Raw genomic sequence first — 26,178 nt, 5'->3', positions numbered from 1 at the left:
TTAATATTTATCATAGTATCGGTGGAGCGTGTGTGGTTAACCGGCACACTAATTAAGGGGCAAATATTAAGGGTACCAAGTATATTTGCATGGTTATTCACACCTTGTTTTGTAATCCTCGGCATCCCAGTCACAAAACCTGAAGGGCACACTCGAGATTGAAACATGCCTTTGAACAGTTCAATGAATCTCAAAGATCTAGGACTTTCAAATCCAATTAAAACCTAATAAATTATTTCGTTTTTCATGGTGGAAATTGGTGAATCGTCATTCACCTACCTTCAAATATTTTATAGCTTGGATTACGACATCCCTCTTCTAAGTTATAAAATAGTTTGTTGGGTCCTAGCCTTAATATTTCATATTGGGTGTCATATTAAGGACTTTAAATCAACTATCTTGAATATCTCCCAAAAAGATGTCTGGTCTAGACATTTATGATCTTCCCAATCTCTTGAAACAAGCTTTCCTAAATGAAGATGATGTCCCATGGATATCATACTTCTTTCACCTCCTCCAATTATTCTCCCTAACCCACAAGTTCCTAAAAAGTTTAAGGTCACTCAAGCCCTATTGGCAAGGCAAGGTCTAGGTGTGATCACATCTTGGAGATGTAGTCACATATTGACAAGCCGGGAGAGTTGGGTGTCAAAGTCTTGAGAAAGTTGGTGGCTCAACTACTTTCTAAGTCACATAGTGAGTTCTTTTGGGAATCCTATGAAACAGAGTAAGACAAGACCCTTAATGATCTTATCTATTTGCTAAGATCAACTTCCTAAAACGCTATGGACATTGACAATGATGACATTGGATATCCAGTAAAGCTCTCTCTTCCCAATGGAAAGGGATCGGCCATAGTCAACTCGGTTGACCCAATGGTAAAGAGAGAGGCGAAGTCTGAGATAGTCCTATTATCAAGGGTCCATAGGTAACTATTGCCAAAGGAAGGGGCATTGGTTACGAAGCTGCCAAATTTACCTAAGGATGTTAAAGTCAATAAGTTTGGCTCTACTTCAGGTAAAGTCCATTGTCTAACTCTATTAAGTACATGCTGATTCTGATCGCGAAGATGGATTTCAATCGCATGGTTCGGTGATCAGAATTTTGGGCTATTACTTAAGAGTTATGATATTTATATTGCTTAGGAATAGATAACAACAAGGTTTTCATATGGATTGTAAGGATAAGTTTTTCCGCAAAGTTTTAAAATAAAAGAAAAAGGTTTTGATTTTATTTATTTTAAGTATCCTTACAATGGCATTTGTGAAAAGTTGTTGCTTATAAGATTCCATTGATAGCAATATTGGAAAAATGGATTTGATTCTTTCGGTTTTGGTAGTGTCTAATATTACCAAATAAGGAAAGATTCTCATCACCCAAGGTTCAATTGGACCGAAACTTGGAATCATGCAAGTTGTATAGTATGATGAATGAGAACTTTCAGCTTGGAAAATTAAGACTAATTCCTTATGTGAATAAGGAAAGGACTAAGGGATCGAGTACACATTCTTGTGCACTGGTCAAGTCCACCACAAAAGATCAAGAAGACTATTCGTCATGATTTACTTAAGTTCAGTAAATATGGTTATACTTATAAGTTTAAGTATAAGTCTGTAGCATTGGAGAAGTTTCAATGTGAGACAGAACGAATAAGAAGAATCAAAGTATGGCAGAAAGATAAAAGTTTCTCAAATCTGAAAAAATGGGAGAGTACTTTAATATCATGTTTATGATCATCTTAATGATTAAGATACCATATCACAATTGGTCCTCTAAAGTCATCTTAGTGCATTCTTATGACTAAGAAGAGGAGTCATGAATTGTTGAAATGGTTAAATCAAAAAGATGAGTCATACTTCGTTCCAAAACAATTCTTAGAGTCATACTCCAAGATTGTAACTTGAGTGCCATATCTTAAAGAGGGTTTGTTAACACTAGTCAAATGTAAGAGTAAAAGGTTATCTACTCTTGTACATTTGAAATTGGTAAGTTGTGATGTTTTGGATAAAACAGAGACCAACTTAGGCCAATTGTGTAAAGTGTTAGTCTTGATAAAGAATCCGCACTATCTCTTGAATATTTGACAAGGGAGTCTTATATGTCAAGAGGACAGTGGGAGTCTTAAAGGTCTTGAAAGTTTCAAGACTTAATCAAGAATAAAGCCTAAAGTCCTTCACTAGCACACGACTTGAGGTTTATAACCTATCGTGTTGAAATTTTTGTGCCTATTCAAGTTGGCTTTGCATAGGAGTTCTGAGAGTTCTCAATTGGTTGCACAACTACTTGGAAGCAATGGCAGGCACCTGAGCTGCCAAATGGCAATAATTTAAGATTGCACAAGTTTAATCAATATGAGTTTGGATTTGTCACTAACCTTGTCTTGTGATTATGGTTTTGACAAAATCACATGGATAAGAACACATACACTATTAAATCTAAGTGTCATAAGGTTTCTCTCCGATTCATGAAAATGATGGTGAGGAAACACTTTCACTAAGTAGACTTTAGCTAGATAGCAATTGTGATATTTGCATTCTCAAAGTCGTTAGTGGAGCGTGTGTGGTTTACCGGCACACTAACATGGACTTGTGAGAAGTGGCAAAGGTCTAAACAGTTGAGACTATGATTACGTCATCCCTTTTCATAGTTCTAAAATTGTTTACACACACATGTGAGCTATCTAAGAGAGGTGTATGATTTTGATAAAGTTTTATCAAAACAATCTAGTATCAGAAATCTGAACTTTGGTAAGAAAGTCAGCTGATTTCTGAGTACATGTCAAAGCTAGTGGGAGCATAAGTGTTATGCTAATAATCATCATGTTAGTGGGAGCATGATAATTGTGACAAAGGTTGCAAGTTAGCAATGTTAATTATAGAAAACAAAAGTTTCAATTCGTGAGGTTGTAGGGGTTGAAAAAGTTGTTTTGCTATAATTAAGGGAGAGGAAATTATACTTCATTTCAATTCTAAAAGCTTAGATTGAGATTTTAATCGTATTTAATCAAGGATATATATATATGAATTTCATGTTGGAATGGCTCAACATAAGGAAATTCTATATATGGGTTCATTATTTGCGTTCTAAAATTCGATTATGATTACGGCATCCCTTTTCATAATCTGAATTTTGAGAACTTGGCAAATTGAAATGGAAATATTATAGCAAAAGACTGGTTTAGTCTTTATGTGAGACATCATGAATCGTGTCCCATATGCTTCGGATATAGGATCGATTACATGTGCTATATTCATCCTTTCTAAATTTTTCCAAATGCCTGGGGCATTATGAAGGGAAAAGGTCTAGAATTGGATATGACTAAAATGATTAAGCAATTGTCGAGGACAATCTAAGGTTTACCAAAGATTGGTTGCTCAAGGACAGTTGGAAGTATAATGTTAATTCTGGAAGGACCATATTGACATAATCTGTAAGGAGGCAACTCTTGTTCAGAAGTGATAGTCAAAATGGAATATGGAAATGTTTCAAAGTTAGAAATTATTCAATCTGTGTAAGATTAGGAAACTTAATGAAAGAAGGATGTTTCCAAGGAGCTGATCTCCTTTGGAATGCTCTGTAATGATTGTTGTCAAGTCTTTCTGACTTTGTGCATAATCATTAAGAGAATCAATGCATATAAGTTTAGAATCTAACAGATTTCAGTAAATGGCATGAATTTGGAATTCTTGCATTTGCAGTAAGGATTTGGGACTGTGAAAAGAGGATCATTGGAGTGATGTTCAATTGATCTATTTTACAAAGTAAAGATCATAGACAAACATAGTATGCATACTTGGTGTATGGCATGACTAGTGTTTAAAAAACATAGTGTACATGCTTGGAGCATGGGACAACTATTGTTTTAAATTCAAGTATAAAGTTGATAAAACCGAAACAATGAATAATGAGTAATCAGTATGGTGATAAATAAAAGTGTTTATTTATATTCATAGGGTTTGATACCATATTTGATTCATTTATTCTTGTGTTTCACTTTGCATGTTTTGACTTCCAGAATAACTAAGTCGCTCTTCCTGAATGATTAAGTTATTCAAACCATCCACAGTCGGTCATATGTTGGAAGTAGATATGAATCAAGACTGTCATGGGTTGGCTTGTAGAGGTCCAAGTTGGCGGACAAAGTTGTGCTACAACACTCATGAGTGCTCATAAGTTCTGAGTATTGGATTCAACCCGCGCTCATTTGAATCACTTCATGGATTTTATCACGAGTGATCATGAGACGATAATATCTTATATTCTTCAAACCTAGAGATATGAGTTGTTACTATGAGTTGGTTATACATTGATTGCACGAAAACGCATTGGTAACTCGATGTTATAAAACGTGCCTTTGTGTATGATTCAACAAGTAGTAGAACAAGCCATATGAGTTGAAGTTTATCCATTCCTTTTACCTTTGGGATAAAAGCGATATCTGTGGGCCCCTCGATGATTTAAAGATGATACATGTGAGTGCTTGGCCAAGCCAGGACTGATTTGATTTGTTCAATCAGTCAGTCATCATGAATCGGAAATCGGGAAACAACAAATGGACAGAGAGAACGATTAATAATCCATGTCTCAGTCCATATGATATCTAGAATGGAAGAATATATGATCCCTTATCTAATGGACAAGTCATTGACAAAGGTCAGAGTTCATCGACAAGGTCAGAGTTCGACAAAAGCTTTTGAGAGCTACGATTGCTGATCGGTTCCTGAAGTCATACGCAATAATAGTTTTAGACTTATCCAAGTGGGAGACTGTTGGATTAATGTCTAAGTCCATAACTATAATTGGTAAGACTTGACCCGACCCGTCATGGTCCACTTGGGTTGCATGGCATCATGCATTTGGATAGACTATAATGAGAGAAATAACACTTAAGGTTGGTTAATATATTATAAGTTCTAATATATTAATAAGGTTATTTAATTAGTATTGATCAAGAATTAATTTGGAATTAATTAAGTGATCAAAAGGAGACTAATTAAATATATGGGTTGATTGTGTAAATCATTCATTCTTATATATGTGGGGTTGTGATCCAAGATTCCTTATGTTGGACTAAGTCCATGGGGTGACCCATGGATACTCCATGGAGGTTAAAATCCATGGAGCATAAGGAATGGGTAAAGTTATGAGTTACATGGTGTAACCCTAATATCCACCATATAAAAGAATCCCATGGCTCAAGAAATCGTGACTAATATGTTAGTGTGAGGGCTAGACGATTTCAAGGAGTGTTCAAGTTTCTCTCAAGTTATTCCAAGTGTATTTGGTGTTGTGTGAACCATTTGAGGTGTCACACTTGGGGCACTAGGCATTCAAGCTTCATGAAGACATTCTACATCAAAGAGGTATGTATTCTATCTTGTTATATTTATTATTTTGTATGCTAGATTAGGATAATACCTTGGATGTTCATAATTGTATGTATAATAGAGAAAACATAGATCCAAGGTATTTAGGGTTGCATGTACACTTAGGAGTGTTAGAATGCTCATAACCCAACACTCAGTTCTTTGGAATATGGAACGTTTCAGTACCTAAAACATAATGTACTTCCATGGTGGGATCATCACTTGGCGCGATCACCATTCTGAGGTTCCAAAAGTTTTCCCTTACTGGAGGTGTAGTCCTCATGATTGGTTCCTAGGAGTCCCAGGTCGTATTCGGATTCGTATTTCCTACTGGTTGGTTTTCGGAGATTTTCTGGATCATTAAAGGTGCTGACTATATGCTGGCATCTATTGGTTGCGTGGCATCTACCTCAACCCAGTGCAGAAAGGACCTGCACTTTCGACTCGTGAGGTGTTTCTAACGGAATATCTCAACATCAGGATGATAGAGGGTTTTACCAGATGATGCTTAGATAACTCCAATTTTCATCATAGTCTAATAGATGCTTTCACAGCATAATCCCTAATCGGAAGGAATCGTTCTCTCATTCGGTTCGCTGTTTCATGGATAACAGTCTCTGATCAGGGCTAGCTTCGCCCTTAGAGATTTTCTGAAGTGATTGACTCTCTCGGGAGGTGGTTCTACTATCTCTTAGAGATAATGTTCCTTGGAACACCTAGTAGTCTAACAAATCTCTAAGACATGCTCCATTAGTTTCTCCATTGTGTCTGTTTCCTCTAGTTTGTAGGAAGCGCGTGATCTTGTATAACCCGTCGACTAACACCTAGACTAGTGTCGAGTCCACAATCTCTTTATGACCTGGGTTATAAAGCCTAACGCAACTTGCTGCCTACTTTACTCAAGTATTCCTGGTTGCGGAGGTAATCATGCGGTTCTTAGCATCCTAGTATTAACTTTGGTCAATGCAGACTATCATCTGTAGGGCGACGATAACTTTCTCATATGACGAGGCACTATCACAACTCTTTCCGACCTAGGCACTTCTCATCTGTATCTGGATGAACGAAGTGCTTGAGTAGTGCGAGCACCCCTTGCAGCTACTCTTCCGATGTTACCGAGTTTCTCTATCTAGATTAAATCTAGATGGCATAAGACTCTGCCACTCAGAACCTCTAATTTCCCCATCCATTCTTCTCAGAGTTTAACCTGTCACAGCTTTCCAGGTTTCTTGGCTCACTACTGAGATGCTTAATTTGTGGGATCAGGCGTGAATGGATGGTCGTAGTCAATGTTTTTTACTCTTACGACTTGAGCCACTTTTCCTAACTGAGGGTGTCAGCTACTATGTCGGCTTAACCGGGATGACAACAAATTTCGAATTTGTAGTCATTTTAGTAGCTTAACCCACAATTGTTCTCTTGACTTCAGCTCCTTTCCTATGGTTATATGATGAAGGGTTTTATTTTAAGGTTCATGGTAGACCTCATACTCGGCTCAATCACTATTACTCAGTGTATGCAAGTCGTATATAATTGAGATTGATAGGATGTTCAAATGTGTGGCCCCACCCCAAACCCACAACCAAACAAGGAACAGGGAGTAGGGCGGAAGCACGCATCTTAAATCTTATCGACCTAAATTATATACCACCCTAATGCATATACTCAGTAGTAGTAAGTTAATCCCATGAGTTCCTTCTCTTGATTCACGAACTAGATCGTGCGGTGCAAGTGGTCTTTCTGGAGGATCTATTGAGTAGGCCTCGGGCGGTTATTGCCTTCCGGAATATCTGCAGTGCCTTCCGCTTCTGGTTTTAATGTCAAATGGGGTTGGGTTAATAGCGCGTGGTACCCTTCTCCTGGGTACTTCTAAAGGTTGGATGAAAGAGATAACAGATGGTTCGTATTAGGTTTTCTATTAGGTTCGAAATGATTTTATTTGACGCTTAGGTTAAGGTGAAAGTTCTTTTTACACAGCACTAGGGATTTTCGCGTGGTCGAACCAAGTCGAACCATGGTTGACGGTAGTGTCGAAATTAATAAACATCGACACGATATAGAATGAAGATTGATAGGACCATGTGCTGAACAGGGCACACAAGTTCTTAGCGTTTCAGGTTCGTCCCTGGTATTACTATCGCGAATACTTGGACCAACATGATTGACGCTGAACGCTAGGGGTCCTGATGCTTTGGAAAGATGTACTTTTCATGAATAGATTTCTCACAAGGCCTCTCTATAATTGCTTAGTATACACTAGTCATGTATAATTAACATTAAAAGGACTGTTGACTGAGCGACTCCGCCCTAAATCCACAATCAAACAAGGAACAGGAGATAAGGCCGCATCACTCACTCGAGGTATGTCAATCCTAATTATAAATGGCCTTAACGTATATACTAAGCCATCATAGCTTTACCTGATGGAGTTTTAAGTTTTACAACAGTGCTGCGACTTTTGCCTTAACGAGGAAGTAATTACAATTAGATTTGATTATTTAAAGTTTTCGATTAGCTACTTAAGGTTGAGAAGCGTACCAAAAATTCTACCGGGTTCCTTGATGTTCCTCTAGGTATTAGGGTTAAACTCCTCCTGCGTCTTTGTCATTTCTTTCAGTTGGGCAGTCCCTCTTGAGATGTCCAATTTCACCACATAGGTGGCATATTGGACTGGTCCCAACATTGGTGGTTGATGTAATGAACTCAACCGGGGTTCTGCAGTTGCGAGCGGTATGCCCCTTTATGTTGCACCTAACACAAAAGGGTTCTCGACAGACTCCATAATGATGGTAGTTACACTTGCTGCAGTGGGGGAAGTTTCCTACGTATGGTATTCTTGGTGTCGAGACAGGTGGGTTGACAGGGGTATTGTCTACCTCAGCTTGCTGCCCTTCGGAAGGTCCTTGAGCCGAGGTACTCCCATTCTCGTTCTCAAACTTTCTTTTCAGGGGATTAGATTGGAGTTCTTGGGTGGCTTTACACACCGGTGTTGGTTGCTGCTGTCCATTGCTATGATCGGGATTCCCGATAGTGCTCCTGCTAACATTTGCGTTGTTAGCATTCAGGTGAGCCATGATGGCTGCTACGGCTGCTGAAACTGCAGCTTGGAACGTAGCTTCATCGATCTGAAGAGTCGGTGTCTTTCTAGCGGGTTGGTTACGTTTCTTTGGAGGCATGGTTTTTCCTACACGATGAGGAACACAAACGGATGAGAGACGATAGTTACCCTTAGACGTATCTTTCTTTATTATAATAGGCATAAATTTTTCCCACGCTTTGAGTTATGGTTATCTAAGTGTCGACCTACATCCCTATGATGCAGTCCTAGCAACAGGGTAGAGTAAATGTATCGGAAATCCATAAAATGGGTGTCGTTCCAACTAAGTTATCTTTATATTGGAGAGGTTCACTCTCCGGCTTTGAAAAGATTTGAAAGAACTTTGGAATGAAGATTACACAAGGAAAGATTCATGAATGCTAAGGGCTCATCACTCTCAATTGAGACTTTGTGATCCGATCTATTTATATTAATCGCGACAGGAAAGACGATTTGCCTAACACATAGTGTGAGTAGTGTAATCACTAGCTCACTAAGTTGTATTATTTTATGGGTTATTAGTGTGACGTTAAAGAGGTAGAAACACTTCTTGGGTTTCATGCATTGGCTCCCTCTGTTCACCGCTTATTCTTGGCTGAAATGAACTTTGGTTTTCTCAGGGTATTTTTATGGGGTTCTCTTCTCCTGTAGACATATTGAATTTCCACTCCGTCTTACTTCTGATTCTGACTCCGATCGTCGTCACTTCATAATGGATGACTGGAATCTCGGAAGTTCAGGCGAATTTCCCACCGATGTCCCTAAAAGGGTATAGGCACATGGCAATTTCAATAGTCTCATCACTGTTCATTTATTTCCTACTTGGAAATCTTCTCAATGAACCTCTTCTGGGTCTTTATCGACTCCCCTGCCGATTACTGAAGTGGTTAAGGTTTTTTAAAAGAGTCTATGCGAGAATGGGAATGTCTAAAGAATCTTAAGGGATTATTAAAACATTTTACTGTGTGATCCTTATTGGGTCCTTCTACAATTACATAGTGTACACAAATCATATATAACTTAGATCTAATAGACCTTCGAATATGTGATATTACTCTATATCCACATCCAAACAAGGAAAAGCAAGTAGAGCGAAACCACACATTCTTAGTCTATGAGATCCTCACTATATATAACCTTGAGAGCATATACTCTGTAATCATAGATCTATCAATAAGAGTCTTTTTAGTTTTCACGCAAGGTTATTTATGGTTCCTAAAATACTCCTATAGTATTTTAATTACATGTTTGATTCTAGAACTTCTGAACATGCTTTGAGATTTATTGTTAGTCTTTTAGTATCATTAAATACTCCTATAGTATTTTAAACTTTATGTTTGGCTCTAACATTCCTACCTGGTAAGTTTCAGATTCATTGCAACACCACCATCACTCCCAAACGCACGTTAGTCGCATCTCGAATAAATATAGTTGATCAGGCTATATTTATTCTAGCTACGATTACATAACTGTCTAGGTTTGACGGTAATGCCCAACATCCAAAGACTTTTATTCTTGTTCTTCTTGTGATAATTGTTCGTGTTTTTATATTCTGGATGTACTTATACTTCTATAAAATATGGTTAAATTTTAAAGTATAACTCTTGGTCAGAGTGTTTTTATCCCATTGTATTTATAGTTGTATATCTTTTATGATTTGATATACTGAGTTCACTATAAACAATGCTCCGATACCAATTTGTCACACCCCAAAACTGGAACGGCGGAAACGTTCTGGGGTGGAGGACGTCATGTCAAGTATCACAACACATGCAGTATAGTAATCAAAGTACAACAACCATTGCATTAATAGTATAAGTTTTTACATAGGTTACATTTAGCAACAACATCAAGAGTAGATATAGAGAATAACATAGGATGCAGCTCGGTACTAGGCTGACTTCGCAAAAGCTCCAGGAGTGTACCTGTCTACCAAGACCCAACTGTTTCATGTTTAAAAGAGCATTTTTCCCAAATGTTACTATCATTATCAAAATATAGCTTTACATTATCGTTTTATGTCAAAAACTTTCCAAGTTTAATGTATTAAGGAAAAATATTATAGTACCGTAGTTTTATATGTAGAAACTACCGTGGTACTAATTACCTTAAGGCCATGAATTATAAGGTAAATGTGAAGATACTCGTAACCATACGGATTGACGAATGTAAACACGACGATCTGCTGGCGTCGAAAGAAATGTGACATTTGTCACCCCTTGGTTTGGTCGGTCGGGATTGTAGCTATGGGATGGTCAGTCCCGTATAGATCTATACACACAATGCCCGCTCTCCCTCCAAGAGACTCTGGTTACCAACTCGACAATGATGAAATCCGCGTCATGAGGATGTATCTCGTGCTCGATTTGCTATATACGTTTCTTTTTTACTAAAAGTACATGTTTTAGAATATTGATATAGCTAGTTTCTCTTCATAAAAGTTATTGTTGGTTTCTAAACTATACCTACTATAGTTTACTTGAGAGGTTATCTAGGTACCTTTGCTACTCAAAGGCGCTGAACTGGAGTAAGAGTTTTAATATCTAAATAGATATACATAATATATAACTAGGACTTCAACGACACTCGGACAAATAACCGGATACTCTAAGTCCACAACCAAACAAGGAACAGGAAATAAAGCGGCTATCAGTCCTAAGTCCTTCAAACCCTACTTATATAACTATATCTATATAGACATGAATTTAACAAGAATATAAATTTAAAAGACTTTGATAAAAGTTTAGTAATTTAAAAAGAGATTTGAAAACCTTTAGCTTGATAAAACAGTTTAACATGTAAAAACCTATTTGATTGACAGTTATTAATCACATGCAATTGATATAATAACTTAATAGTTCAACTTGTATTCCCCCCCCCCCCCATAAAAGCATTTAAAATCATTTCAAAGGTTGATTAAGGGCTATGAACTCACCTAAAGTGAGTAACTCGAAAGAAAGATTGATATAGGATCACCGGGTGTCGAATGAAGTCGTGAGCACAATCGGATCCTAGTTTAACATGTAATAACACATATATGAATACACTTAGGGTATATAACCACTAATAGACACATGGACACACCTTAGGGACATGGAAACACTTAGAATTAAGTGTTACAAACACCTATTGAGGTCCCTAAATGAGTGTAGGGCCTTATATTTGAGTGTAAGGCCACCAAAACTCGACTTTTATGTGTGTGCGGCCAGGTGTACGGCCAGGGTGTGCGGTCAGCATGTGTGTGCGGTTGCACACAAGAGTGTGAGGCCGTACAGGGGAGTGTGCGGCCGTACATAGGGGTGTGCGTCCGTACACTCTTCAATCATGCTCAAAATGTCGATTTTCAGGTGTTTCAAAGCCAATACTAAGTCCAACTAGCAAAATGGAGGCCAAACTCTCACTTTGGAGAGTCTTTAAGGTGTGTACGGCCACCTTATGAAGGTGTGCGGCCGTACACCTTCAAGTGACGAAGAACACGAAGAACATGATGCGTTTTAAGCTTAGATCAAGGTGACTTACCACTATAACAAGCTGAATGATGGAGTAATTCACGTTCTTGAGGCCTTTAGAGTGTTCTTGGATGAAGTTTTTAGAGAGAGAAAATAGAGAGAGAAAGTAAAGTGCAGTCAAATGAAAGGAATGAGTGAAGGGGTCACCTTATATATATAAGGGTGAGTGTGCGGCTGGAGGGTGGGTGTGCGGCTGGGTGTGTGGCTGGCTGGCCGCACACGCGGGTGTGCGGCCGCACACACCTTCTTTGGTGTGTTTGGCCCGATTTTGTGATGCTACCCACTTTCTAACCCTTCCCAAGACTCATATCTAGGTTATACTAAGCCTAGAACACTCATATAGACCCACAATTTGGTTAAAAGATAGCAAAACGAAGGCTGACACTCGGCTGAGTTGAATAGCTGAAGTTTACAAGACAAGGATTTTCGGGTTGTCACAGTCAACCCGGTTGACTCAGTTAACTTTGATGGCACAGGATCCTTCCCATATAATTTATGCACTTTATGTATTAGTACTCTGATGTTTTGGAATACTATAATGATTGATGGCTTTTGGTACAATTAATGAATAAAATTAATGGTTTTTAAATGAAAAAATTTAGTACTGTTTTTGGGTTGTTACAAGTTGGTATCAGAGCCCTGGTTTGAGGGATTCAGGCATACTCCCGGGTATGTATGAACTCAAACTGAGGAATTGGTAATCTTTTGAATGAAAATAAGTTTCTAAAAAGATTTTTCTAAAGTAAATAATTTTCTGAAAAGATTTTTATAAAGATAAAGGGGTGTAATGTGTGTAATCAGCCGAGCTCAAGTAAGTGATTCCCATAACACCCATACATGTTGATATTATATATGATCTGAATGCTTGCATGCTAGGATGAGGCTAGGGATACTTTTAGGAGTTGCATGATAGATTGGCCTGATATGTGATGCCTTGTAGCCTAGGAGAATTGGATTTTATGTTATATTTGGAGTCTATATTGGTAGAAGTGATTACTGAGTGTATGCTTTAAAAATTGTATATGATTAGGATCATATTTCCTATATTGTGGATAATTTGCATGCATAAGGCAACCGACAGTGAGAGTAGAAGTTCCTAGCATGGTAGTAGTAAGTGAGCTTGAGATGTCCTTTTGTTGTATTGTGGCTTGGAGGGTTACTGCACGAATGCTGCTTGCTTTATGCTTTTTGAGACCCCTTAGTGATGGGTGTTAACTATTAAGTGAATTGTTAAGTTGCATGCAGCAAAGGTTTAATAAACTCAGAGTGATGGATTTGACTCTATTTGTCGCTTTTTTTCTGCATCCAACCATTGTACGGTTGAGTCTTTTACGCGAATGATTCTCTAAGCTCTATTGCATGTGATTGTATTCATGAAGTAACTAGCTGATATTAGTGGGAGTTCTTCAGCAGCTGATGGCAGGGTGAGGTCGGGAACCTAGTAATGGGTTTTATGTACTCTAACATCCCTATGGTGCACATACAACCCTAATGCTTTGGATCTAAGTTTTCTCTAATTATACATGCAATATTCTTTTTCCAAAGCATGAAGCCTAACTAGCATGCAACTTTGATATATGAATCATAAAAAACTAGTTAGATGATTACCTCTTGTAGTAGCTTGTAGAACTTGGCCTTATAAGAGCTTAGCACCTCAAGTGTGATGCCTCAAACAAGTCACAAACACCAAGAACAATTAGAGGGATATGAGAGAGGTTTAGGATACACCAAAATCGGATAGCCACTTCTAGGAATACATGAGTGCCGATTTTGGAGTTAAGGGAACACATTTATAGTGTAGAATTCCAATAGTCACTTCTTAACCCTAATTCATACACTTAGGCTTTTAATCCAACAACACTTCATGGACTCTTATATGAACTTAGTCCATTACTAGTTAATCATGGATCATTAGCCCAAATCATATGTTTACTGATTTACATAGTCAACCCCTATTAATTTAATCAGTCTCTTTTGATCACTAAATTAGCTCCAAACTACTTCTTGATCAATTCCAATTAAATAATATGATTTCTCAATTAATATATTATTCTTATAATATATTAATAAATCACAAATAACCTCTTTCTCAAATATCCATCTTATCAAATTGTTTTGGTGAAGGCAACCCGAAATGGACCATGCTACTATCGGGTCAAGTACATACCAATTATAGTTATGAGCTTAGACACCTAATCCAACAGTCTCCCACTTGGATAAGTCTAATAACTATAATTTTAAGCATTTATTCAATATCCGATTAGCAATCGTAGCTCTTAAAAGCCGCTATCGAACTCTGATGCGTCCATTAGATAAGGGATCATATATTCCTCCATTCTACAAGATATTGTATGAACTGAGACATGGATTATAATCATTCTCTCTGTTCATATGTTGTTTCCCGATTTCCGATTTATGACAACTGACTAAATGACCAAATCAAATCAGTCCAGGCTTGGCCAAGCGCTTAGGGTGTCTTCACTAAGTCATCGAGGGGCCCACAAATATCGCTTTTATCCCACATTGGATAAAACGAAAGGATAAACTTTGACTCATATACTTGCTTAATTTACTCATCAAATCACACACAACAATACGTTTTATAACACCAAGTTACTGGTGCATTTACATATCATGAATGTGCAACCGATTTGTAAACTACAACTCATATGTCTTGGTTTCAAGAATATAAGATATTATCGTCTCACAATCACTCATGATAATATCCATGAAATGATTAAGTGATCGTGGGTTTAATTCAATACTCAAATCTTATTACAGGAGTACTCATGAACACTGCAACAAACTTGTGTTATATCTAAACAATTTAGACAATCTACAGTCGGATTCATGACAGCCTTACCTCATTCCTTACTTCCAAAGTATGATTGACTGTGGATGTTTGAATAACCTAGTTATTCGGGAAGTAAAACATGCAAAGTGAAACACAAGCATAATCAAATTCAATATGGTCTCAAAAAATTTGAATATAAATAAAACACCTTTTATTTAATCACCATATTGATTACACATTATTCAATGTATAATGTTTCGACTAATCAACTTAATACTTGAATTAAAACAATAGTTATCCCATGCTTCAAGCGTGCTCACTATGTTTAACTATGGTCCTTTGTTTGTGAAATAGATCAATTATAAACATTTCCAATGACACTCATTTCACAATTCCAAATCCTTATCGTAAGTGTAAGAATACAAAATTCTCGCCACTATTAGAATGTGTTAGGTTCTAAACTATCATGCAATCATCATTTTGTAATGTCAATGCACCAAAGTCACAGAGACTTGAACAATGATATTACAAATTACTCCACTGGAGATCGTTACATGACAATTACACATATACGAAGTCTCATATTCAAAGTACATTCCTTTGAACATCCTTCTTGCATGAAAGTTTCTAAGTTACACATAGATTCTTAATATCCAACTCCCATTATGTACTACTAGAAAAACAGCCTTTTACGACGCGCAATGTGTGTCGTAAAACGCTCAGACGACGCGCAAATGCGTGTCAAGGAAGGCCCTGTCATAACGAGAGACGACACACTTTTGCGCGTCGTCTATTTACGACGCGCATTTACGATGCGCATTTACGACACGCATTTACGACGCGCAGTTATGACACACAATGCGTATCAAGGAAGGCCCTGTCATAAAGGAAGACGACACGCATTTGCGTGTCGTAACCTTACGATGCGCGTGTTTATGACACGCAATGCGTATCAAGGAAACTGATGTCATAAAGGAAGACGACACACATTTTTGCATGTCATAATTTTAAATGTTTTTAAAATTATATATTTTTCATAGATTTACTAATTTTCAAATTAAATAACAAATTAAAAGTCTCATAATACAAAATAAAATACCATAAACAATAAAGATAATTCATTGCATTAATATCTCAAATACAAATAACCATTCCAATATTAAGTAAATGTAACACATTGCTAATAGTGCATAATATTTATTATAGAAAACAAAACATGTAGAACATTTAAAGAAACCCATGACTAAATTCTCCTTTGACAATTTCCTCTCTAAGAGAATAACCTGAATGCAGGAACTTTGAGAAGCAACATGGCATAGATTGCTAGAGCTGTCAGAACCTGCACAGGGCAAATCGGTAACTTAACATGCCATTATGGACATTTTGGCACATGGGGTATCTTTTTAGGCATGGTGAAGGTTACAGCTTCAGGTGTCTTTATGGGCATTTTGGTCACATCGGGTCTTTTTTTGGGCATGGTGAAGGTTTCAGACGTAGATGCCTTTTGTGGGCATTTGTAATGCCCGTGTTTCGGGGCTAAGCATTTTCAGACGATGTAATAGTCTAGGTCAACTATTGTAACTCATTTTGAAGTAATAAAGATGAATTATTTGAATACTATGTGAATTATGTGTATTTGTGTGCTTATAACCTATTTATAAATGTATAATAAATAAAGAACAAAAATAAGCATCAAAATTAAAGTGTGAGATAAGCCTAATATCTTTACGTAAAGTTGTAGTGGTCGAAACAAGGATTCCGGGGATATAAAGAATGCCGAAATCCAAGTTATAACGAAGAAGTTATGACCCGTCGAAGTTTCGCGACGGAACCGGCACGATACCGGGAAGCGTAAATAGTGAATTTACGATAGAGCGAGTTTTAGCCTTAGCGATCTGAACGAAAGTCGTAGAATACATTAAATCGAGAGCGTCCATAAAAAGAACGCCCAAATCTGACTTCGTATGAGGAAGTTATGATTTTTCGAAGTTTTAACTTAGTAGTATACAACCCGAAGTTCGAATATTAGATCGAGCGGTTTTAGCCGACACAACCTAAACGAGAATCGAAGATCTCGTTAATAGTAGCATAACGATAAAAAGAGAGATGAAAACAGACGTCGGATGAAGAAGTTATGAGATTTTAATGGACCAATCATGTCCCGGCCTGTTAATAATTTAACTTTTAAAATAAAGTCAAAATTAGCCGACGGAGTCTAAACGAAAGTTATAGAGTACGTTCCCACCTACGCGTGGATATAAAGAAAGTCGAAAACGGAGCTCGTATGCGAAAGTTATGATTTTTAGAAGTTAAGTGTGCAATTTGCGAAACTGTGATGACGTGGCACGATCCTAGCCTTCCCTTGCTCCCCACGGCCTCGCACCAGATGAAGACACGTCGCCTTCGCTCTACACCCCGCGTCTGAGGCCGGGTACGCCGAGCGTACCACGGTTCTTATCCATCCGAGTCCGAAGTGCGAGACAGTTGGATCCACCTGGCAGCCCTATCCGAAGCTACGCGCCGCGTAGCTGCTGAACGCCCAGCGTTCGTCCGAAGCCAGCAGCCTATAAATAGCTGCGAGATTTCTCGGATTTTTCACACCATTCTCCTTCTCTCTCTAAGGGTTTTAACCCCCCTAAATCCTAGGGAACCTCCCGAGCACCCGAAGGAAGCCCCGAGGCTCCCGGAGTCCCTAGAAAAAGGGTCTTTCGGTTCGGAAACACTGCTCCAAGCGAAGCCCGGTTTCTTTAAAATCCGCTGTAAGTGAGCTACGTCTATGAAATTTGTAATATAGCTTTTAAATAATTATAGTAATGTTATTAGGTCCTTAAAATGATTATTTGGGCTATTATTATGAGTTATATAGAGTGTTGTTTTACGCTTATATAATAATAATAATAGCTAGACTATTAATTTGTCGCGGTTAACGTTAGACTAAACCCTAGTGGTATTGATACTAGGTTTTGTCGAGGGAAAATTATTTTGAGATAACGAAGTGTTGTTCAAGTGCAGAGTCACCACCTTTCAAGTGAGTGCATAGTCACTTTCATCATACACATAGATATGAAGTATTTTAATATAAATTACGTGCTATGCGTGCATATTGTCTGAATACTTGCTGTCTATGCTGGGTGAAAGATTTTTATACATGTTTTAAATTATTTAAATTGTATATGTGTTTTATATCTACAAAAATGTTGGGGTAAAACATGGGTAGATGTAATAGACGATGTGTGATAAAATGATGAGAGGCCTCGATGTTGTTGTTGTTGTTGATTCTGTCATCTAGCGGAGTATGGATGACGACCACAGACTCTTCTAGACAGTCCAGTGGAACGCTAGCAGGCTCGCAACCTGTAGGTGTTTGTGAACGATGTGTTCACTGGTGTACGCCATCCCCCTCATGGTTGCGTTTAGGACATTTATTGCTGAGGAACCCCCTTAGCAGTAGTGTCCATCCCGATGATGCTCTTTAGGCTCGTCCCTTATGATATGTGTTTAGGGACGTAAAGTAAGGATAACGGGAATGGGTAGTCGGGTTATTGTTGATTGATGAAATTAATAAACTTATTTAATGTGGGTTGAAAACCCTATGTGCTCACTAGGCTCCCAAGTCTGACCCACTCAGTTTCATGTATTACAGGTAGTGGCGCTCGAGCATAGATGTGATGTTTTGGATGAGGGATTACGGATATAGGCTTGTAGATATGAAATAATGTAGTAAGGCTTATATTCTATTATTTATGCTTTTGATCTGTATCGAACATGACATCCCGAGTCTTTTAATGAAATACATTTCTTTGGAAATGCTTTTGATAAATCTTTATCATATTTTGTTTTGGGACAAATTCCGCAACACTTTTATTTAAAATGTTACTCTGATTTTCAAATAAGCATAAACAAAATCGGTCTTTTCTGGCCGTGAAAATGGGGATGTCACAGTTGGTATCAGAGCATTAGTTTAAGCGAACTAGGAATTTGTAGGATTTCTAGACTTAAACTTGAAATGATAAGCGATGATTGTGAGATGTGAGCACTAGCTTAAGTAGGAAGTATGCCTAATATGCCTTATGTGCTAAATTCTTTATGCCTTATATGCTGTTATTTGTTCGGATCTATGGTCTGTGGCCGACCGGATCTGGAAACCTTATGTGTTTAGGATTCTAAACGTACAACTACGATATTAGAACTAACATGTAAACGTTTCGGAGAAATAAGAATGATTTAAACGTCAATCCTAAATAAAGATCTAAATTCACCTTATTCGGCGTATAGATCAAAATGGCGAGAACCCGAAGTGGAGTCGGGAATGCAAACGGAAACAGAAATCAACCCCTAGTGATACAGCAAATACCTGTTGTAGTAGAAGTTGCACCCAAGCCAATCACCATGGCTGGAGTACAAGCCATAATTCGGGCTATGTTAGCGGAACAAAGGGAAGAAATGAGGCAGATGTTGAATAGGGACGAACCTACCATGCCCGTTGAGCAACCCGAGCTGAGTCCCGAGCAATCGGAGGAAGGGAACTATAGCCGCCATGTGAGTCAAGTTGGGACTCAAGGAGAACGAAGGAATGACCCAGAGAGGGGAAACAACAAGGATGGGCGGATGTATAAGAATTTCTTGGGTGCCAAGCCACCAAGTCTCTCAGGAAGCCCAAAGTCTGTTGAGATTATGGATTGGATCTCCGAAATGGAGATGGTGTTCGAGAGCTGCAGCTGTAGCGAGAAACTGAAGACCGTCTTCGCAGTAAGACAACTGAAAACTGGAGTCTTGAGCTGGTGGAAGCTATTGGTGGATACAATGCCGCGAGGAGAATCCCTAAAGATGTCATGGGATGAGTTCTTGGGACAACTGAAAGCGCAGTACTGTTCAGAAATAGATCTGATTGATCTGAACAATGAGTTCCAAAACTTGAAGAAGGGGAGAATGAGATGAAGTTGTTTCCATACCAAGTGCCAACCGAACTCTCCAAAATTGAGAAGTTCGCAAATGGACTGCCAGCCGACTTTGGCCCGACAGTCAAGATGGCAACCACTCTAAAATCAGCTGTTCGAGCAGCTAAGAATGTGGAGACCCAACAAAAGGAAAGGGGTCTGGAGAGGGTCAAGGTTTGTGAGAAAAGGAAATTCGATGGATCTTCAAGGTCCAACAAGAAAAGTAAATCCTCGAAGTCCGGTTCGAAGGGAGGAGGAGCCGAAGCAAAGTGGTGTGACAAGTGCAAGAAGAAGCACTCCGGAAAATGCGATGGAGAAGTCACCTGCTTTAAGTGTGGAAAGACCGGGCACTATGCCAACGAGTGCATGTTCACTAAGAAGGCCTGTTATGAGTGCAACGAGGAAGGGCACATTTCGAGGGACTGTCCGAAGAAGAAGGAAGCAAGAAGACCCAACATTCCACAGAAGCCGAAGGCGAGAGCCTTCCAGATGACGCTTGAGGCTGCGAAGGAGGCGGCAGACGTCGCTTCAGGTACCTTTCTTGTAAATGGATTGCCTGCCAATATACTGTTTGATTCTGGAGCAAACTACTCCTTTGTGTCGCATAAGTTTGGTGGGAAACTAGCATTGCCCGTAGAAAAACTTGATAATGCCCTGATTGTAGAAGTTTCTAGTGGCAAGTTCGTACCTGTTAGTGATCATATTAGGAAAATCGTCATCGACTTAAACGGAAACGAATTCCACGAGGAGCTATTACCCATAGAATTAAACGGTTTCGACATCGTTTTGGGAATGGATTGGCTTAGCGCCAACGATGCTGAGATTCTTTGCAGAAAGAAGATAGTAAGGGTAAAGCCACCCGGAAAAGAGTCGTTTATGGTGTACGGGGACAAACACAGAGTAAATTCTGGAATCATCTCCCTGATGAAAGCCATGAAATGTTTGTCCAAGGGATGTGCATCGTACTTGGCATTCGTAATCAATGCAAAGAAGGAGAAAAGGAGGTGCAGAGTATACCAGTCGTGTGTGATTATCTGGAGGTCTTTCCCGAAGATCTTCTTGGATTACTGCCTGATAGACAAGTGGAGTTCAGAATAGACTTGTTACCAGGAACAACACCGATAGCAAAGGCACCATACCGATTAGCACCGACAGAGATGAAGGAGCTCATGACGCAACTTCAGGAGTTGTTGGACAACGGTTTCATTCGACCTAGTTCATCACCCTGGGTAGCTCCGGTGCTATTCGTGAAGAAGAAAGACGTAAGCATGAGAATGTGTATAGACTACCGAGAGCTGAACAAGGCAACGGTGAAGAACAACTATCCATTGCCAAGGATTGATGACCTATTCGATCAGCTGCAAGGTTCGAGCTATTTCTCAAAGATCGATCTCAGGTCAGGATATCATCAACTAAAGGTAAGAGAGCAGGATATTGAGAAGACTGCATTCAGAACAAGATATGGACACTACGAGTTCTTGGTTATGTCATTTGGACTAACCAATGCTCCAGCAGCGTTCATGGATTTGATGAACAGGGTTTGTAAACCATTCCTCGATAAATCCGTGATAGTGTTCATAGATGACATTCTCATCTACTCAAAAAGCCAGGAGGAGCATGGCCAGCATCTACGAGAAGTGTTGGAAGTCTTGAAGAAGGAGAAACTGTATGCAAAGTTCTCCAAGTGTAATTTTTGGATCCGAGAAGTCCAATTCTTGGGTCATGTGGTTAACCAGGAAGGGATAATGGTTGACCCAGCAAAAATCAAAGTGGCGACGAAGTGGGAACGACCAAAAAGTCCCAAAGAGATTCGAAGCTTTCTTGGATTACCTGGATATTACCGAAGGTTTATCCAAGGCTTTTCTTCGATAGCTGCTTCATTGACAGCTTTGACCCTTCTGGGAGCTACTTATACATGGAGTGATAAACACGAAGAGGCATTCGAGAAGCTAAAGAAGAAGTTATGCGAAGCACCGATTCTTTCTCTACCCGACGGAGTTGAAGACTTCGCGGCCTATAGTGACGCATCTGGAGTCGGGTTGGGTTGTGTTCTGACCCAAAGAGAAAAGGTGATAGCATATGCCTCTCGACAATTGAAAGAGCACGAAAAGAACTACCCCACTCATGATCTGGAGTTGGCAGCAGTAGTATTCGCCTTAAAGATATGGAGGCATTACCTCTATGGCACAAAGTGCAAGCTTTTCACTGATCATAAGAGTCTCCAGTATCTCTTTAATCAGAAGGAATTGAACATGAGACAAAGACGTTGGCTAGAGTTACTCAAGGACTACGACTGTGAGATACTTTACCACCCAGGTAAATCAAACGTTGTCGTTGATGCTCTCAGTCGAAAAGTCAACCTTGAAAGGAAAAGGCCAAGAGTGTTGAGAATTGAAGTCGTCTCGATGATTGTGGAAAGTATCAAGAAAGCTCAAGAAGAAGCTACAGAAAAGGATGACCGAAAAGAAGAACGTTTGGGAAAAACATTGGTATTCGGTACAAACCGCAAGGACTGAAGGTATTCCAAGATCGGATTTGGGTACCTAAGACAGGAGGAGTAAGAGAACTTATGATGGAAGAAGCTCACAAGACCATGTACTTGATTCATCCCGGTAACACAAAAATGTATAGGGACCTAAAACCCTACTACTGGTGGCCGACGATGAAGCTCGATGTCGCAAAGTATGTGGCCGAGTGTGTAACTTGTGCAAGAGTCAAGGCACAACATCAGAAACCATACGAGATTTTGGAACCCTTACCTGTACCCATGGGTAAATGGGAAGACATCACCATGGATTTTGTGACTAAACTTCCCAGGACGAAGAACGGACACGACATGATTTGGGTGGTCGTGGATCGTTTCACTAAGAGTGCACACTTCATAGCAGCCAACGAAAGGTGGTCTATGGATAAGCTCGCAAATGCTTACGTGAAGGAGATAGTAAGACTTCACGGTGTTCCTCTAACGATTGTATCCGATCGTGATAGTTGTTTCACGTCGAGGTTTTGGAGGAGTCTACAAGAGGAATTGGGTACGAAGTTATGTTTGAGTACAGCTTATCATCCGCAGACCGATGGTCAGAGTGAAAGAACAATTCAGACACTAGAAGATATGCTAAGAGCATGTACCCTCGAGTTCCAAGGTAATTGGGATGAGCACTTACCTCTAGTAGAATGTTCCTACAACAACAGTTTCCACTCGAGCATCAAGATGGCACCCTATCAAGCTTTGTACGGACAGAAGTGTCGTACGCCGTCTTGTTGGCTTGAGGCTAGAGAAAAGCAGTTTATGGGCCCCGAGATAGTCCATGAGACTGCTGAGAAGTTGAAGGTGATCAGGGAAAGGATGTTAGCAGCTCAAGATCGTCAGAAGAGCTATGCTGACAAGAAAAGACGACCGATGACCTTCGAAGTTAGGGATTCAGTTTTGCTTAAAGTCTCACCGTGGAAGGGACTTAGAAGATTCGGGAAACGAGGAAAGCTAAGTCCAAGGTTAATTGGACCGTTCAAAGTTCTTCAGAAGATTGGGGACCAAGCCTACAAACTCGAATTACCCGAAGAACTAGATGGTATTCATAACACCTTCCATGTGTGTTATTTGAGGAAGTTCACGGGAGAAGTTCCCGACATAATCCCGATCTCAGAGTTAAGAATGGATGAGAATAAGAGGCTAATCGAAGAGCCCGAGGCAATCGTTGACCGTAAGACTAAGAAGTTACGACGCAAGATGGTCGACTTAGTGCTAGTCCGATGGAAACATTCGAATGGGCCGAATCTCACTTGGGAAACCGAAAGTGACATGATGAGTCGCTACCCGCATCTGTTTGCTGATGTATGATTCCGAGACGGAATCATCCTAAGGGGGAGAGAATTGTAACACCCGTGTTTCGGGGCTAAGCATTTTTAGACGATGTAATAGTCTACGTCAACTATTTTAACTCTTTTTGAAGTAATAAAGATGAATTATTTGAATACTATGTGAATTATGTGTATTTGTGTGCTTATAACTTATTTATAAATGTATAATAAATAAAGAACAAAAATAAGCGTCAAAATTAAAGTGTGAGATAAGCCGAATATCTTTACATAAAGTTGTAGTGGTCGAAACAAGGATTCTGGGGATATAAAGAACGCCGAAATCCGAGTTATAACGAAGAAGTCATGACTCGTCGAAGTTTCGCGACGGAACCAGCACGATACCGGGAAGCGTAAATAGTGAATTTACGATAGAGCGAGTTTTAGCCTTAGCGATCTGAACGAAAGTCGTAGAATACGTTAAACCGAGAGCATCCATAAAAAGAACGCCCAAATCTGACTTCGTATGAGGAAGTTATGATTTTTCGAAGTTTCGACTTAGCAGTATACAACCCGAAGTTCGAATATTAGATCGAGCGGTTTTAGCCAACACAACCTAAACGAGAATCGAAGATCTCGTTAATAGTAGCATAACGATAAAAAGACAGACGAAAACGGACGTCAGATGAAGAAGTTATGAGATTTTAACGGACCAATCCTGTCTCGGCCTGTTAATAATTTAACTTTTAAAATAAAGTCAAAATTAGCCAACGGAGTCTAAACGAAAGTTGTAGAGTACGTTCCCACCTACGCGTGAATATAAAGAAAGCCGAAAACGGAGCTCGTATGCGAAAGTTATGATTTTTAGAAGTTAAGTGTGCAATTTACGAAACTGTGATGACGTGGCACGATCCTAGCCTTCCCTTGCTCCCCACGGCCTCGCACCAGATGAAGACATGTCGCAATCGCTCTACGCCCCGCGTCCGAGGCCAGGTACGCCCAGCGTACCTCGGTTCTTATCCATCCGAGTCCGAAGTGCGAGACAGCTGGATCCACCTGGCAGCCATATCCGAAGCTACGCGCCGCGTAGCTGCTGAACGCCCAGCGTTCGTCCGAAGCCAGCAGCCTATAAATAGTTGCGAGATTTCTCGGATTTTTCACACCATTCTCCTTCTCTCTCTAAACTACTTTCTCTCTCTAAGGGTTTTAACCCCCCTAAACCCTAGGGAACCTCCCTAGCACCCGAAGGAAGCCCCGAGGCTCCCAGAGTCCCGAGAAAAAGGGTCTTTCGGTTCGGAAACACTACTCCAAGCGAAACCCGGTTTTCTTTAAAATCCGTTGTAAGTGAGCTACGTCTATGAAATTTTTAATATAGCTTTTAAATAATAATAGTAATGTTATTAGGTCCTTAAAATGATTATTTGGGCTATTATTATGAGTTATATAGAGTGTTGTTTAACGCTTATATAATAATAATAATAGCTAGACTATTAATTTGTCGCGGTTAACGTTAGACTAAACCCTAGTGGTATTGATACTAGATTTTGTCGAGGGAAAATTATTTTGAGATAACGAAGCGCTGTTCAAGTGAAGAGTCACCACCTTTCAAGTGAGTGCATAGTCACTTTCATCTTACGCATAGATATGAAGTATTTTAATATAAATTACGTGCTATGCGTGCATATTGTCTGAATACTTGCTGTCTATGCTGGGTGAAAGATTTTTATACATGTTTTAAATGATTTAAATTGTATATGTATTTTATATCTACAAAAATGTTGGGGTAAAACATGGGTAGATGTAATAGACGATGTGTGATAAAATGTTGAGAGGTCTCGATGTTGTTGTTGTTGATTCTGTCATCTAGCGGAGTATGGATAACGACCACAGACTCTTCTAGACAGTCCAGTTGAACGCTAGCAGGCTCGCAGCCTGTAGGTGTTTGTGAACGATGTGTTCACCGGTGTACTCCATCCCCCTCATGGTTGCCTTTAGGACATTTATTGCTGAGGAACCCCCTTAGCAGTAGTGTCCATCCCGATGATGCTCCTTAGGCTAGGTCCCTTATGATAGGTGTTTAGGGACGTAAAGTGAGGATAACGGGAATGGGTAATCGGGTTATTGTTGATTGATGAAATTAATAAACTTATTTATTATGGGTTGAAAACCTTATGTGCTCACCAGGCTCCCAAGCCTGACCCACTCAGTTTCATGTATTACAGGTAGTGGCGCTCGAGCATAGATTTGATGTTTTGGATGAGGGATTACGGATATAGGCCTGTAGATATGAAATAATGTAGTAAGGCTTATATTGTACTGTTTATGCTTTTGATCTGTATCGAACATGACATCCCGAGTCTTTTAATGAAATACATTTCTTTGGAAATGCTTTTGATAAATCTTTATCATATTTTGTTTTAGGTCCTTAAAATGATTATTTGGGCTATTATTATGAGTTATATAGAGTGTTGTTTAACGCTTATATAATAATAATAATAGCTAGACTATTAATTTGTCGCGGTTAACGTTAGACTAAACCCTAGTGGTATTGATACTAGATTTTGTCGAGGGAAAATTATTTTGAGATAACGAAGCGCTGTTCAAGTGCAGAGTCACCACCTTTCAAGTGAGTGCATAGTCACTTTCATCTTACACATAGATATGAAGTATTTTAATATAA

The sequence above is a fragment of the Lactuca virosa genome, chromosome 5 (genome assembly GCF_052849685.1).
Source record: "Lactuca virosa cultivar CGN04683 chromosome 5, Lactuca_virosa_CGN04683_v6, whole genome shotgun sequence".
Classification (NCBI taxonomy): Eukaryota; Viridiplantae; Streptophyta; class Magnoliopsida; order Asterales; family Asteraceae; genus Lactuca; species Lactuca virosa.
The sequence above is the reverse complement of the archived record's forward strand: the minus strand, read 5'-3'. Positions refer to the sequence as shown.